The sequence below is a fragment of the Odocoileus virginianus genome, chromosome 1, assembly GCF_023699985.2.
Source record: "Odocoileus virginianus isolate 20LAN1187 ecotype Illinois chromosome 1, Ovbor_1.2, whole genome shotgun sequence".
NCBI lineage: Eukaryota > Metazoa > Chordata > Mammalia > Artiodactyla > Cervidae > Odocoileus > Odocoileus virginianus.
In genome coordinates, this window is record NC_069674.1 from 45,831,121 (window position 1) to 45,846,891 (window position 15,771).

Below are 15,771 nucleotides of genomic sequence, written 5' to 3' on the forward strand. Positions count from 1 at the left end.
CCTCCAGCGGCTTCTGGAGCTTCTCATGGCTCAGTGGTAAAGGATCCATCCGCAAGGCAGAAGTTGCGGGAGACACTGGTTGGACCCTGTTGAATCACTGCTGTATGCCTGAAACTAATATAATGTTATAAACCAACTATTCCTCAATAAAAAATTAAAATAAGACGAACACTACAGACAAACACAGAAGAAATTACCCCATTTATCTTGAAGTCCTAACACATGCCTAGGCACTTGTTAAGTGTCTTGAGATCCTGATGATGAGGCATGAAGGATGAGACAGTAACACAAGTGTCATAGTGAAGCTGTGGCACAGACTTCTGGAGACCTGATCAGAATAGATTAAGAATCAATAGGCAACTCAAAAGGGAAGATAACAAAGGGTAACCTAATTGTTATTTTGCCAAGAAAAACCTAAACAAACAGAAAACGTATGAACTATGGATACCATTTATCATTAAAAAGAGGACAAAAATTTAGGCCAAGATTTTAAATTGAATACATTTAAAGCTAATTACATTGTACTACTTTTCTCCTTTTACCACAAAATGCTACTTAGTAACCACTGGACTTTATAAACTCCAAATGTCTTCCTATTTTCAAGATTTTCCAATCCTGACCTGTTTTGTTAAAGCAATTTGTGCTTTGCGGGAGGCAAGAGCTGAAGAAATTGTTAGGGTTAAAACCCGATTTAAATTTAATTAATATCCATCCAGGAGATTGACTTTGCTATTGATCACCACTAAAGAATCCTATTAGTAGGAGAAAAATTGCTCTCCTCAGCCAAAGGAAAGCGGAAACATTGGCCACACCCTCGTTCATAGCAACTCCTTCACCATGCTTATGCCAGAACTTAACTTCTTTCGGTGGCAGCTCTTTAGAGCACTTAGCACCTGACCCCAGTGCAATCAATCTCCAGACTGGTCAGAAGTTTAGGAGGTGTTCTGGTGCAAGAAACACTGTCCAAACAGGGATGGTGACAGCTCAACAGACTTGCTCTTTTTGAGAATTTGATATCTGCATGGAGAGAATTTAGTTCCTGATTATATTGATAGTCCTATTGTTGTGAAGCTAAAGACTTCCTCATACCAAAAGAAGTACTAGCTTTCTCAGTGGCCCAGTTCTGCAGTGTAGCTTTGTGAGTGGTTCCTGAAAGCCTAATCTTTGAGTCTTTTCTTTTTTTCCTCTCCCAATGACTTCACACGCCATTCAGTATCTGTAATAAATCCTTTCCTGTTTTTAACTGGTTAGGGTGGCTTCTGTTCTCTGAAACTGGTCCTTGACTGAGACAAATGTAATTCCTGCATCAAAGGCATTACAACCTTTTGCAGATTTAGGCATATAAGCAAGTCACTGGTAAAGCTATGATTCAGGTACTTAGAGAGTACAACAGGTCTATAAGAGGTGAGTGCCTAAATGTGAGGGTGCCAAGAAATGCTTCAGAGGAAAGGTAGCACTGCAACTTGCAAATGATGTATGAGAGGCTAGCAGAAGTATAAGGAGAGGAGGGCATTCCACACCAAGGAAATGGCAAAGGCATGAAGATGAGAGAGTAGGGGTGGAGAGCTGAATTTAGGAACAAGAACAGTGAAAACAGAGGCTTATCAGGCTTCAGGCACAGGGGTGTTAGAGCTGCGAGAAGCTTTAGGAAAGATCGAATGTAGACCATTTATTTTACACGTTCAAACACTGAAGCCAGAGAACTGAAATGACCATTTCGAGACCAAACACTAACTTCAGAACCCAAGCTCGAGCACAGGTCTTCTAACGCTCAGGCCAGTGTCTTGCCAGGGAGTATACCTGGACTCCGAAATTTTTATCCTGTGACTGTGAATGTAATAAGCAATGGGATTTCGAAAGTGAGTGAAAAAATGTCTGGATATCAGGGAAGATAAGAGACTTGAGAAGGGTGAGCACCTCTGCGAGGGCCCTGGGCCACAGCAACAAGAGCCCTATCTGACTTGGCTGTTCTGCGTGCCTCGCGGCCCATCTCAGGGGATGCCTGTGTGGCATGCTGCTGTCACATCAGCCCTTTGCCTACTGCACGCCTCCAGGGGCCCCATGAGGGTCAGTAGTCTGTGGCTCTGTCCCAGAGACTGAAGACCACCTGGTACCCTGATCACTAGACATAAATAAGGAAGAAGAGAGGGTGTAGGTAGATTTGTTCCAATCTGTGACTGCTCTTGGAAAAATAGTCCAGGGATCATCTGCTCTTTCACCCTCCACATCCTGTATCCGTTTATCTGTCTCTTTACCATCTATCCATCTGTCCATCCATCCATTCCCTCCACCACTTATCTGTCAATATTTCTACATATCTATTTATTCAAGTATTTATAGCTGTAAGGTCAAATCCTCATCTCACGCTTACCCTGTGTCAGGCAGTGCTCCTCGTGTGTTACAGAAATTAATTCAGGTTGTACGATTCTGATAACAGCCCTGTGATGTGGGTGTTCTCTCCCCATTTTACAGGTAAGGAAATTAGAGCAGGTAAGTAACTTCTCAAAGTCAACATAACTTATATCTGTCTGCCTACCTTCGTGTACCTATTCCTTTCCTTCCTTGAAAGGTGACTTCCTGTCCTCTTGAACACCAAGTTTATTAGTTCTATTTCCTAAAGAAAGTGAAGGTGAAGTCATGTCCGACTCTTTGCGACCCCATGGACTGTAGCCTGCCGGGTTCCTCTGTCCATGGGATTTTCCAGGCAAGAATACTGGAGTGGGTTGCCCTTTCCTTCTCCAGGGGATCCTCCTGACCCAGGGATCATACCCAGGTCTCCCACATTGCAGGCAGACTCCTTACCATCTGAGTCACAACCTGCCTCCTTCTAGTTTAGTTCTGGCTTCCTCCCCAGCCACGCAGCCAGTCCTGATTTTGGACGATTGTCATAGTCTCCCTGTGAGTCACTCTGATTTCAGTCTCCACTTCCTCTTCCTCTACACCTCACAAATGTTTCCCTGGCACAGGCAGAGTGATCTTTCTAAACAGTGTTCCCAAAAGAGACGTCCCGAGCGCTGAGGGATATACAGCAGGCTTGGCCTCGGTCACCAGGTATCTCCAGGTTCCCTCAGTCACTGTGAGAGACAGGAGACCCTACACATGCTCAAACATCAAAGCTGAGAACTTTTGTTAGAAAAAAAATTACAGAGACTTCCTTGGTGGCACAGTGGTTAAGACTCCATGCTTCCACAGCAGGGGTCATAGGTTCGATCCCTGGTGGGGGAACTAAGATCCCACATGCTGTGAGTCACACCAAAACACAAAATCCACACACATACAAAGGTCATCTCTCTTAAAGCTGCTTAAAACCCTAATCCAACAACTATTTATTACACCTTCCCATGTCAGGTACTGGCCTAGGTGGTGGGGTTGCTGTTTTTTAGTTTCTAAGTCATGTCTGACTCTTAGCAACCCCACGGACTGTAGCCCGCCAGGTACCTCTGTCCATGGAGTTTCCCAGGCAAGAATACTGGAGTGGGTTGCCATGCCCTCCGCCAGGGGATCTTCCTGACCCAGGGATTGAACTGGTGTCTCCTGCATCTCCTTCACTGAGGCAAACTCTTTACTGCTGAGCCACCAGGTAGCGGGGAGGTAGCAGTAGATAAGCCCCATTCCAGTCCTCATGGACGGGGAAGCCTGGCGTGCAAGGAGTTGGACATGACTGAGCGACTGGACTGAACTGAATCCTCATGAAGCTCGCTGTCTAGAGGGGTTGACAGACATGGAGCAGTTACTCACAGAAGTGTTCAGTGCTTCACAAGAGGTGTGCAGGCAGGGGCACCAGAGCCAGAGGGGCCAGGAACTGCCCCGGAAGGATCTGAGACTTCAGCCGCAACTTGAAGGACAGCGGGAGTCAGCCGTGATGAGCGGGTGGTCCGGACATCCAGGCGGCAGGGAGAGAAGGAGGATTCCGTTCCCAGTGAGGAGAAGGGCACCGCGAGTCATGCAGCCAGGAGAAGCCTGGTGAGGCTGGGCCAGTGTGGCGAGGAGCCGGGAGAAAGCAGCCGGTTGGTGGGCCAGTAGGGTACTGGTCTTCCCCCCGGGACAAATAAAGGTTTATTTTAGAATATAATTTGAAACAATAAGATGCCCCCATGTTAGATGCACAGTCCAATGACCAACTGCCACCACCATCAAGATACAGCAGGCTTCCATCTGCCAGAAAGTTCCCTGGGACTCCTTTGCAGTCAGTCCCTCCCCCCGGCCTCCACTGCTCTGCTTTCTCATTTACTCTGGATTAGTTTCACCTGTTCTGGAACTCAAGCGAGTTAAGAATGGCTGTGATCTCTTCGGACAGGTTGGAGGCAGCAAGAACAGGTGGGAGAGCCATCAGCAGGCTTCGTGGTAACCAGGCAGGAGCCGAACAGTGAGAATGATGGCAGGCACGGAGAAGAAGGCATGGAGGCACGTTACAGAGACAGTTAGGGTGGAATCCGGTTCTAAGCCTGGCCTTCCTAGAATAAAGGCCACACACACTGCGATCTGGTCTCAGAGAACTGCTCCCCTCTTCCAGGGCCAATCAAGGTCCTCCATACATCCAGGTCTCTGCACAAGCTTGTCACCATTCCTTGAGAGCGTCCTTTCTCTCTGCTGGCATAGTTCCAGTCCCCATTCATGATCTAGCTGGTTCTCTTCTGGGAAATATTTACCAACCCTGTCTGGTAGGTTGACTCATTTCTTTCTCTACCATCTCTATGATCTCATTATAATCTGTGCAAGTACTTGTGTGTCTTAATCCCCCACTACACTGGAAGCTCCTTAAAGATAGGGCTGTGTCCTCATCCTCTTTGGGTGGCCCATCAAAAACAGGTGTTTTATAAATATCTGTCACATAGATAGGTGTACTGCTTAATGACTGAATGCTTTTTATCTCCCCTTTCCCCACCTTCCTTCTACTCCCTCCCTTCCTCTCTCTGTCTCTCTCTTCAGAGCCTGCTGTAAAATGAAAATAAGCACTTGGGGTAATAACTGTAAGAAAACTGAAATTTATTTCTGCAACGCAGCTGATTGGAAACAGTGGTGATTCAAGTTAACTGGTGTGCTCAAATTCTACCTGACTATGGCAGGACTCTGCTGTCCAAGCAGAAGCACCATTTTGCTGCATTGCCATGTCTATAGCATACAGAGAAGACACAGTCACAGAACACTGGGGAGCTTGTTTGTTACATTCCCAGTCCACTAGGAACCTGCTCAGTCTCTCCCAGTCTCACATTCTGGATTAAACCTTGGAATAACCGGCTGACTGTCCTTTGAAAGACTCTCCCCGGAAGGTCCTGTGTGGCCATGTTTGGGGTGTCTCTGGCTCTCCCTTCCTGACTGGTTCTGGAAGTGATTGAAGAGTGAACCTGTGATCTGATGCAGTGTTCCAGGGCCTCTGGGTGAGGGGATATAATTCCGTAAGGAGAGCATCTGTGATCACATCTGCCAGCAATGCAGGAGACCCCGGTTCAATTCCTGAGCCAGGAAGTTCCCCTGGAGAAGGGATAGGCTACCCATTCCAGTATTCTTGGGCTTCCTTGGTGGCTTAGACAGTAAAGAATCTGCCTGCACTGCAGGAGACCTGGGTGTGATCCCTGGGTTGGGAAGATCCCCTGGAGGAGGGCATGGTAACCCACTCCAGTATTCCTGTCTGGAGAATCCCCATGGACAGAGGAGCCTGGTGGGCTTACCCACTTTTACTCAAATCCCATTACCTTATTTTCTTAGGACAGAGTTGCCGGGCTGAGTTAGGAAGCCGAAAGATAGAAAGAAATAGGTCTTGGCATGTGCACATCTCAGAAAAGATGTGAGATTATTGCAAGTCATGTTTTGAGTAACTGGTGGCTCCTTTTTTCTAATTTTAAAGTGTCCTTTGAAATAATAGAATACCAACAGCTGATGTACTTATGTGATGAAGAAACTCTTGAGTATATTATATTTTAGGCATTTTGACCTTCATTGTCTTAATCAAAAAAACAAAACTTTTGTACCAACACTTCAAAGTCCATATTTGATTTGAAATTAATGTCCATATTTTCTACATAAATTATGCCAGTTGCTGAAGAGTAACAGTTAGACTGCTGACATGTCCTAACAAAATGGTTAGATAGAAAAGTAAATAATTTCAGCATCACATCACATATACTTATGAACAGAACCAAGTAATAACAAAATAGGCAATGGTCTGTGGAGAAAGAGGACAGCAAATCTTCATCAGGGCACTGATAATAAAGTAAGTAGGGTTTGAAGGTTAAATAAAGTTCAGGCAAATAAGAGGAAGAAATGTTTTCCAAGAGAGAAAACAACACATGCAAATCATGAAACAGTACTTTGAGTGTGTGCAAACACTGGCCATTCAGGTTTGTTGGTGTGTATATGTCCAGGTTGGTGGCTGGGGGGTGGAGGGGGTGGGTTGGGGAGAGAGGTGACATCAGGGCTTGTGGCCAAGAGCAGACTCTGGCCCCAGGATACCTGGCTTCAAGTCCCAGCTCTGCCACTTACACTCTGTATAAAATGGAGCTAAATTCTTAGCTTGTCTTCACTTTACTTCTGTTGTGAAGAGGAGGATAAAAAAATAATACCTCCACCAAAGAATTTTTCTGAACATTAAATGAAATTACTAACAAAACACTGAGTACTACATCTTCTAGTATGAGGGAGGCTTTTGATAAATATCACTTATCATGGAGGCAGAAAATGAGAATTTGAAGTTAACAAGAGCTAGACCAAGAAAAGCTGTGTATATAGAGGACAGACTGGTGGTTGCTGGTGGGGAGAGGGAAGCTGGGATGGGCAATATGGTGGTGGGGGATTAAGAGGTAGAAACTATTATGTATGAAGCAAGTTTCAGGGATGCAGTGTGCAGCACAGGCCATACAGCCAGGGTTTTGTGATGGCTATGAATGAAGCATAACCTTTAAAGGCTGTGAGTCACTGTGTTGTACACCTGTAACTTATACAGTATTGTTCATAAGCTGTGTGTGTGTATGTGTGTGTGTGTGTGTGTGTGTGTTAAGCCACTTCAGTCGTGTCCGACTCTTTGTGACCCGTATGGACTGTAGCCCACCAGGCTCCTCTGTCCATGGGATCCTCCAGGCAAGAATACTGGAGTAGGTTGCCATGCCCTCCTCCAGGGGATCTTCTCGACCCAGGGATTGAACCCACAGCTTTTATATCGCTTGCACTGGCAGGAGGGTTCTTTACCACTAGCACCACCTGGGAAGCCCACATAAGGTATACTTCAACTGAAAAAAAAAAAGCTGGGCAAACCACACTAAGGGAAAGACTGAAATGTTTCAATCCAGGGTGTGAAGAGGTAAACCCGCACCCGGACCACTCTGTGGACAGACACAAGTGAGGGCAGAGGGGAGGCTATTTCAATGGTCCCGGCAAGACGGCGAAGGCCTGAGTCCACACAGTGGTGGTGGGGATGGGGGTGGGGGGAGGGAAAAGGAATGAATTGGAAAGATATGAAGGGGTAAAATTGATGTAGATTGGTGACCACCTAGATGTCAGAAGAAAAAGATGGGTAAATGTCTAGGATCATATATAGGACCTGGTATGGGTGACTTGGGTGTTGGGGAAACCACCAAATAAGATCATGGAATAGAAGGAAACTATGGTTTGGGGGGTTTTTAGATTGCCAGCCTGGAGATAAACAATGTCTTCCGTGTTTTGTCCAAAGACTTTGAGGCACCAATGACTGAGATAGGAAGGAGATAGCTAGGGAAGTGGCTGAAAATGGGTAAAGGGTCAAAGGAAGATATTTATTCTTTTACTAGCTGCCTTTATTTGTGTATTTGGCCAGAGTTAAATATTTCCTTACTGCCCTCAGCCATCTACCTTTTCTCAGGGAGAGCAGAGTCACACCCGGATGGGTGCCTGGAAGTAGGAAGGAGATCCCCCCATACCTGGTGCCAGCAGGAAGGAAGAAGCCAGAAAAGAAGTGGAGGATAGAGGAGTCCGGGTGACTGTTGCGGGGTGTGCAAGCTGGGAGACTGAGAGCAGCCACCTCAGCAGGGCCTGGGTCCTTATAGACTTCAGGGGACAGAATTGACAGGGAAGTCTTGCCAGGGAAATGAATTGTACCAATTATTCAATTACCCGCCATTATGAAAATTGGTGTGATAGGTGGTACTTCTGAGAGGAGGCTCAGGGGAGGCAGGAAGGCAGAAATGAGACAATTAGTGAGCTCTTTGATCAGGATTTGATTGACCTCTTCCTTCATTTAGCTGAGCTCTGGCCATCCCATACATCACCGTTTAGGAGAATTGATTTAAATTGCAACTGACGGGCTCACAACAGCAAATGCACGGTCTGCAGTTGCAGACTGGGGAGGTTGGATCCCTCTTCCTTCCGTGGAGGAAGTCTTCCAACCTCCTCTACCTGCTCGTGCCTGCTGATTCCAAGGAAACTTGTGGCCACGTCCCTGTCCCTCAAAAGTGGGAAGAGCTCCTATATACTCAACACTGTTCACAATAGAGAACAGCCTGGCCAACTGCAGTATATTACATTGAGAATGACTATATGCTTTTTACACAAAATTATGCAGATTGTGTCAATATGTTAGACTCTGAATTCTTTTTACAAAGCATCTTTGTATCTCACAGTTATTTGCTTATCTACTTGTTATGAAGCTTGTCATATTATGATGCCTTCTTTTCTTTTCACATTTATTATCCCCACTATTCAGTACATTTTTCAAAAGCAAAAACCAAATACTATTTATCTTCTTCTCCATGCCCAGCATGGTACCACCCATAGTGACAAAGTCAAATTATTTCATGAGAACATAGAGAACAGACGCGCGGTTGCCAAGGGGGGTAGGGGGGTAGGGGGTGTTTGGGGGAGGGCAGGAGTGGGAGGTGGGGGTTAGCATATGTAAACTATTACATATAGAAAGGAAAAACAACAAGGTCCTACTGTACAGAACAGGGAACTGAATTCCATATCCTATGATAAACCATAATGGAAAACAATATTTTAAAAAAGAATGTGTACGTATATGTGTAACTGAACCATTTTGCTATACAGCAGGAGTTAATGCAACATTGTAAATCAACTATGCTTAAATTAAAAAAATATTTTAAAAATTATTCTATGAGTGCAGTTTACTTAAGGAGGGAGAGAGGAAGGAAAACACCAGTGTATAAACACAGGCTATAACTATATACTGAGAAACATATGTATTTTAGTGAAATATCAGAGTTAAATCATAAAATATGAAATGTATTATGTTTTATTCACCATAGAGTTACGTCTGTTAGGAATTTTTAAACTTTTTATTTTGAAACAATTTTAGACATACAGAAAATACAGTTGCAAATTATATCAATTGTTGAAGTGATAAAATGATGACCTTAAGAATTATTGATGTTGGTGGGGATGTAATTCAGTGCAACTAGTGTGGAAGACAGTATGGTCGTTCCTTAGAAAACTCGAAATAGAGCTACTATATAAAAACTCAGTTGGTAAAGGATCTGCCTGCAATGCAGGAGACTCTGGTTTGGTTCCTGGGGTGGGAAGATCCGCTGGAGAAGGGATGGGCTACCCACTCCAGGATTCTTGGGCTTTCCTTATGGCTCAGCTGCAATGCGGGAGACCTGGGTTCAATCCTGGGGTTGGGAAGATCCCCTGGAGAAGGCAAAGGCTACCCATTCCAGTATTCTGGCCTGGAGAATTACACAGACTGTATAGTCCGTGGGGTCGCAAAGAGTTGGACACAACTGAGCGACTTTCACTTTCATATAATGCAGTAATTCCACTCCTGGGCATATATCTGGAAGAGACAAAAATCTCTAATTGGAAAAGATACATGAACCTCAATGTTTATAGAAGCACTATTTATAACAGGCAAGACATGCAAGTAACCTAAGTGTACATCAGCAGATGAATGGATAAAAAAGATATGGGGTGTGTGTGTTTGTGTGTGTACAATGGAATATCACTCAGCCATAAAACAGAATGAAATAACGCCATCTGCAGCAACACAGATGGACTGAGAGATTGTCATACTGAGTGAAGAAAGTCAGAGAAGAAGAAATATCTTACGGCATCCTTTATATGCAGAATCTAAAAAGAAATGATACAAATGAATTTACTTACAAAACAGAAATAGACTCACAGGCTTAGAGAACAAACTTATGGTTGCTGAGGGGAAGGATGAGGGGAAGGGACAGGTAGAGAGTCTGGGATGAACATGTACACACCAATTTATTTAAAATGGATAACCAACAAGGACCTACTGTATAGCACATGGGACTATATTCAATGTTATGTGGCAACCTGGATGGGAGGGATGTTTGGGGGAGAATGGATATATGTATATGTATGGCTGAGTACCTTTGCTGGTCACCTTAAACTGTCACTACATTGTTAATAAGTTATACCCCAATACAAATAAAAAGTTTAAATAAATGAATGAAATATTATACAAATGAGTCTACTTATAAAACAGAAACAGACTCAAGGACATGAAAACAAACTTTTGATTACCAAAGGGGGAAATGACAGGGGGAGGAATAAATTAGGAGTATGTGATTAACAGATATACACCACTATATAGAAAATAGATAAGCAACAGGGATTTACTGTATAATATAGAGAATGATATCCAAATCTTGTAATAACCTATAATGGAAAATCATCTGAAATATACGTATGCTTACACATATATAACTGAATCACTTTGCTGTATACCTGAAACCAACACAATATTTTAAATCAAGTATATTTCAACAAAAAGAAAAATTATTGAAATAAACAAAGCTATTGGTCTTGATGGGTCCTGATCCTCTTTTGCACTGTTTTGTCATTTCTCCTAGGTCCTTTCAACAGAGATAGGAAATGTATGTATATAGGTGGTGATGGTTTAGTCACTAAGTTATGTCTAATTCTTATCACCACATGAACTGTGGCCCACCAGGCTCCTCTGTCCATGGGATTTCCCAGGCAAGAATACTGGAGTGGGTTGTTATTTCCTTCTCCCAGGGATCTTCCCAATCCAGGGATCAAACCCTGCATTTCTGGCAGTCTCTTGCATTGCAGGTGAGTTCTTTACTGAACCAGGGAAGCCTATAACACAGTACTCAGTTTGGTACTGTTAAATGTGTTCACAGTGTTGTGAAACACATCTCCAGAATGTTTTCATCTTGCAAAATGAAACTCTGCACCCATTAGACAATTGTCCATCCCCCCTCCCCTCTGCCCCTGGTAATCACCATCACCATTCCAGCTTATGTTTCTATGAACTTCAATACTTTAGAACCTTGTATAAGTAGAATCATATAATATTTGTCTTTTTGTGACCTGCTTATTTCACATAGCATCATGACCTCACGGCTCATCTGTGTTGTAGCATGTGACAAGATTTTCTTTTCAAGGCATAATATATATAGCGCACATTTTCTTTTTCCATTTTTCTGCCAATGGACCCTGGGGTTGCCTCCACCTCTTGGCTATTGTGAATAATGCTACTATTAACATGGGTGTGCAGATTTCTCCTCCAGACCCTATTTTCAATTCGTTTGGACAAATACCCAGAAGTGGGGTTGTTGATCATATGGTAGCTCCATTTTTATTTTTTTGAGGAATCTCAATGTTATTTTCCCTGATGAAATTTCTGATTCCTCTCTTTCCCTTGTTTCTATATCCCATGAGTCACCCAGTGTTGTGAATTTCATTGCTTATTATTATTAGAAAAGCAATGCTTTTATGCCAGGATGACACGCTCTGTCTTTCACACATGCTAATGGACAAAGTTTGGCTGGAACCAGGGTTGGGCCTGAGGTGAGGTGAGCAAAGAACTCAGATGCAAAAATTTTAAGAGAGTGGTCAGAAAACTCACTCATCAGGACAAATAAAACTTCATGTAATATTTAAAAAAAAAAAATCAAATTCAGTGCCAAAAAATCCATTATGAACAAATGCCAAAATTTCAAATAAAGAAGTACCTTGCAGAGTCACACTGGAGCTTGAGGCAAAAGGAAAACCCTGTAACATTGATCCTATCTTTACTTTAAATTTCATGCTAAAATATCGTCTATCTTTGCAGCCAAGACAAGTTCCTCATTTCCCTCACCCTAGTCCTGGCCCTGACGGGGATACTTGTCGATTGTTTAGGATAATTATACCAGACTTGCTTTTACATTTAGAAAATGCTGAGGACAGTGAGCTGTGTTTTGTTTATTACACCACCTTTGTCACTTTTTCATGCTCCTCTTTTGCTAAATGCTTCAGTCATACTTAACCATTGGGAGCTCCCTAAATATTCTTTGTTTTTCATAGCTCTATCTTATGCATACATTAAGCCTGCTGCTTGGAATGCCCTTCTCCCACTTAATAAATTCCTAGTCATTCATTTGAGCCAGCTGAACAATCACCTCCTCTGTGAGCCATCTTTCATATTCCCAGTTTGAATTTACTAATGACTTCCTCCTTCTGCTTATATTACAGCACCAAGCACATTCCATTGTTACCATTTATTTATTGGTGCTTAAGAAGAACAAAATGTTTGTTTTAAATTGATTCCAGGATACCATTAGGGCGAGAATTGTCGTTACACCTTCTGTGAGGACACAAGCCATTTTTATTTAGATATTAAAGGCAGGGTGGCTCCATGATGTCGGAGGACTTGGGGATAGACACATTTTTTGTCCCAATGGACTGTGAGTTCCCTGAGGGCAGAAACCATGCCTTTTTCACCCTCAGTACTGAGTAGGCATGTGGTGGGCTTTCAATAGCATTTGAATAGAACTTGGACTCAGTGTGCTAACACTGTATCAGTCTAACCCCGCTGGTTGTTGTTGGTAGATGTTGGTCAATGGAACAAAAGAAATAAAACATTGCAATTAAGAGCTGTTTGAAAGGTAAATCGTTAAAACACAACAAAAACCTAAGAACTATGTGGGAAAATAACCAAATGTAAACTTAGTGATAGAAATAGAAATAGTTAGTGGTGAGATACATGAATTCTGCAGCAGAGAAACAGGTCTGAAAGCCAAAGAGATAAGAGGCTGGTTAAGGAGAAGCTGCCAGTCTGTGCTGGCTCCCCCTGATAGTAGCAGACTTAACTTGAGGTGAAGGGCTTTGAGGGCATAGGAAAGTAAGCTCCAGACGGTTACTGCCCCGTTTTCAGTGGAATTCTTAGGATCAGAACCTATTCTTTGGAGGAAGAAAAGAAGTTAGAAGGGCTATTTTCCCTTTTTTCCTGAGAAGCCACTGACAAGAAAAAGAGGAAGGAAGGAACAGAAGGAGAGAGGAAGGAAGGGAGGGAGAAAAAAGCTGATTAAAGCTCCTTGCAAATATGCTAATGATAGACCTCGTGGAAGGGAAACTAGTGGGTATTTCCTTCTAAAAGATTTTATCTATGAAAAACTTTTCAGAAGGATATACCTGGTCAGTCTAGGATGGCTTGTGATAAAAACAGCTAGAGCCTATGGATTTATGGGGCAAGGCTCCTTGGAAAGTGACATGCAAACTATGTAACTATATGAGTAGAAGACAGATGTTTCATGACCCAAGGTGTTTTTGTTTTAGTGATGACAGTATGCATTGCTTAAAGGCATCATATGTTAAATCTGGGCCAGAGAAAAAATGTGGCAAAGAAAGACCCAGAGAGCAGCTTTCATAGATCATGGTCTCTAAGATTAATCTGTATCTCAAAAATATCTGTATTCTTGAAATTATTAGTAACTCTTTTTACTGGGCAAGATCTCTAACTCCTATGAATCTGATTTGATAAGCTGACCCTTTGTATTATTTCATCTTAAATGCCCAACTCTTATACACAGTTTATATTTTCTTTATTCCTATTTTTTTTTAGAAATATTGCTTTAAGTGAGATAATATTTATAAAGTCCTTAGTGCCTGATATGTAGTAGAGCACTCAATAGCTCTTAGCTTATCCTTTTCATTCTCCAGAGGTGTGAGTTTGTCTTATTATGCTGATGGCATTTGGGGTAGAACGGAAAGATGTGACAAATATTAAAGCTCAAGATGAAAGACCTGTTGAATACTTCTACAATCTTCCTTCCCTTTTTGGAGGCTTTTCCATCAAGAGCTCTTCTCTGGTCCAGATGGGAGACGATAGAGCTTGGAGTAAAAGCCATGGTGAAAACGGAAAAGTTCAAAAAAACATTTTGACGGTGCTGCTCTTGGGGACCCGTAACTGTAGAGTAAAAGAAAGAATCACAGATGCCTCCTGGGTGTGTATAGTCAGAAAAAATTATGCATGATTTGATAGTTTAGGTATCTAGTAGCATTTGCCTGCTGAATGCTTCTCTATTCCTGACTCCTAGACTGGAGGGATGATCTGGAATCTCCTCCTCCTCCCGACACAGCAGGGGTGGAAGGGCACCAGTAACACTGCCTTTTGACCCTTTTTTACTATGCATCCCTTCAGTTCATTCAACCAGTATTGATTAAGCACTTTCTGCATAGATAACACTGTCTCAGGTCCTGGAACTGTAGCAGTGGGGAAATAACAGCATCAAATATTAAGTCTGCTGGGAAAGTTTGTGCTCTGTGGAGTCATTCTGCATGCTTCCCCTCTCCTCTACCCCAGGCTCTCCAACCTCCCATCTCTGCCGTAAAGACACCTTTGTGTTATCTGTCTACCCATCCACCTTCCCACCCAACGCCCCCCTCCCCCACCCCCTCCTCCATCCTCACTCCACATGATACAGAGCCTTGGCAGTGCTCACGCAAGCACTCTCTGCCATTCCTCCCCCACCTCCAGCTGTGGACACTGGGCTCTGCTGAGTCTTCGCAATCAGGCCTGGCAAACCAAAGGTCAGTCTCCCTGCAGATGAGGTGGGGCTGGGCTTTCCTCAGTTACAAACTAGGGATGGGCTGCGAGACTGCCAGAAGCAGCAAGAATCACCATGAGTCTACTGCAACCCGTGGTATCTTTCTAAAATGCCTTTATACCCGAGTCCTTAAGAAACCATCCTCTCTCTCATTATCTCCTGCATCACATCAGAACAGTGATTGGTACTGACCAGACCTCAACAGTTGCTTGTCCCCTCCCAGACACTTGTTCCTCTCCTCTCCTCTCCTCATTCCCAGTATGAACAAACCACTTATATTTGCACAAGATTTTACAAGTTAAAATGTGCTTTACCTATGTGGCAAAGTCTCCTTTCACCTTTAACCAACACTGGGGAAACAGGCAGGTCAGATGTTGATGTGTCATCTGAACAGGTCAATGGCATGTCTCAGGCCGCAGAGCCTATCAGGCTGGTGGTATTTTGACTGTGTCACACTACACTTTCGCCCAAAGCTTTTTTTTTCTTTTGGTTCTATCAATTTTTGTTCTATATATTTCAATGGCAAGTTGTCAAGTGCATACAAATGTAGGGTTTTTTTTTAATATTCATATATTTTCAGTATGATGGTACATATCAAATTACTATAGTAAGTATATTCTATGAATTACCTTATTAAAGTGATATAACATTTTAATTTTAAAATTCTAATATTATACATGCTAAAAAAATTACACTCTTTGCCTCTCCTTGAACTTCCAATGAGGGATTATATATCAATCGAAAATTTTTCATTACCAATAACTAAAGATTTCCTTTTTTTTTCTGAGTATCATTCTATTCACAGTGAGGGAAGGAGAGAGTGGGATAAACTGAGAGAATTGCATGGAAACATATATATTACTGGGCTTCCCTAGTAGCTCAGCTGGTAAAGAATCCACCTGCAATGCAGGAGACACCAGTTTGATTCCTGGGTCGGAAAGTTCCCCTGGAGAAGGGAAAGGCTACCCACTCCAGCATTCTTGAG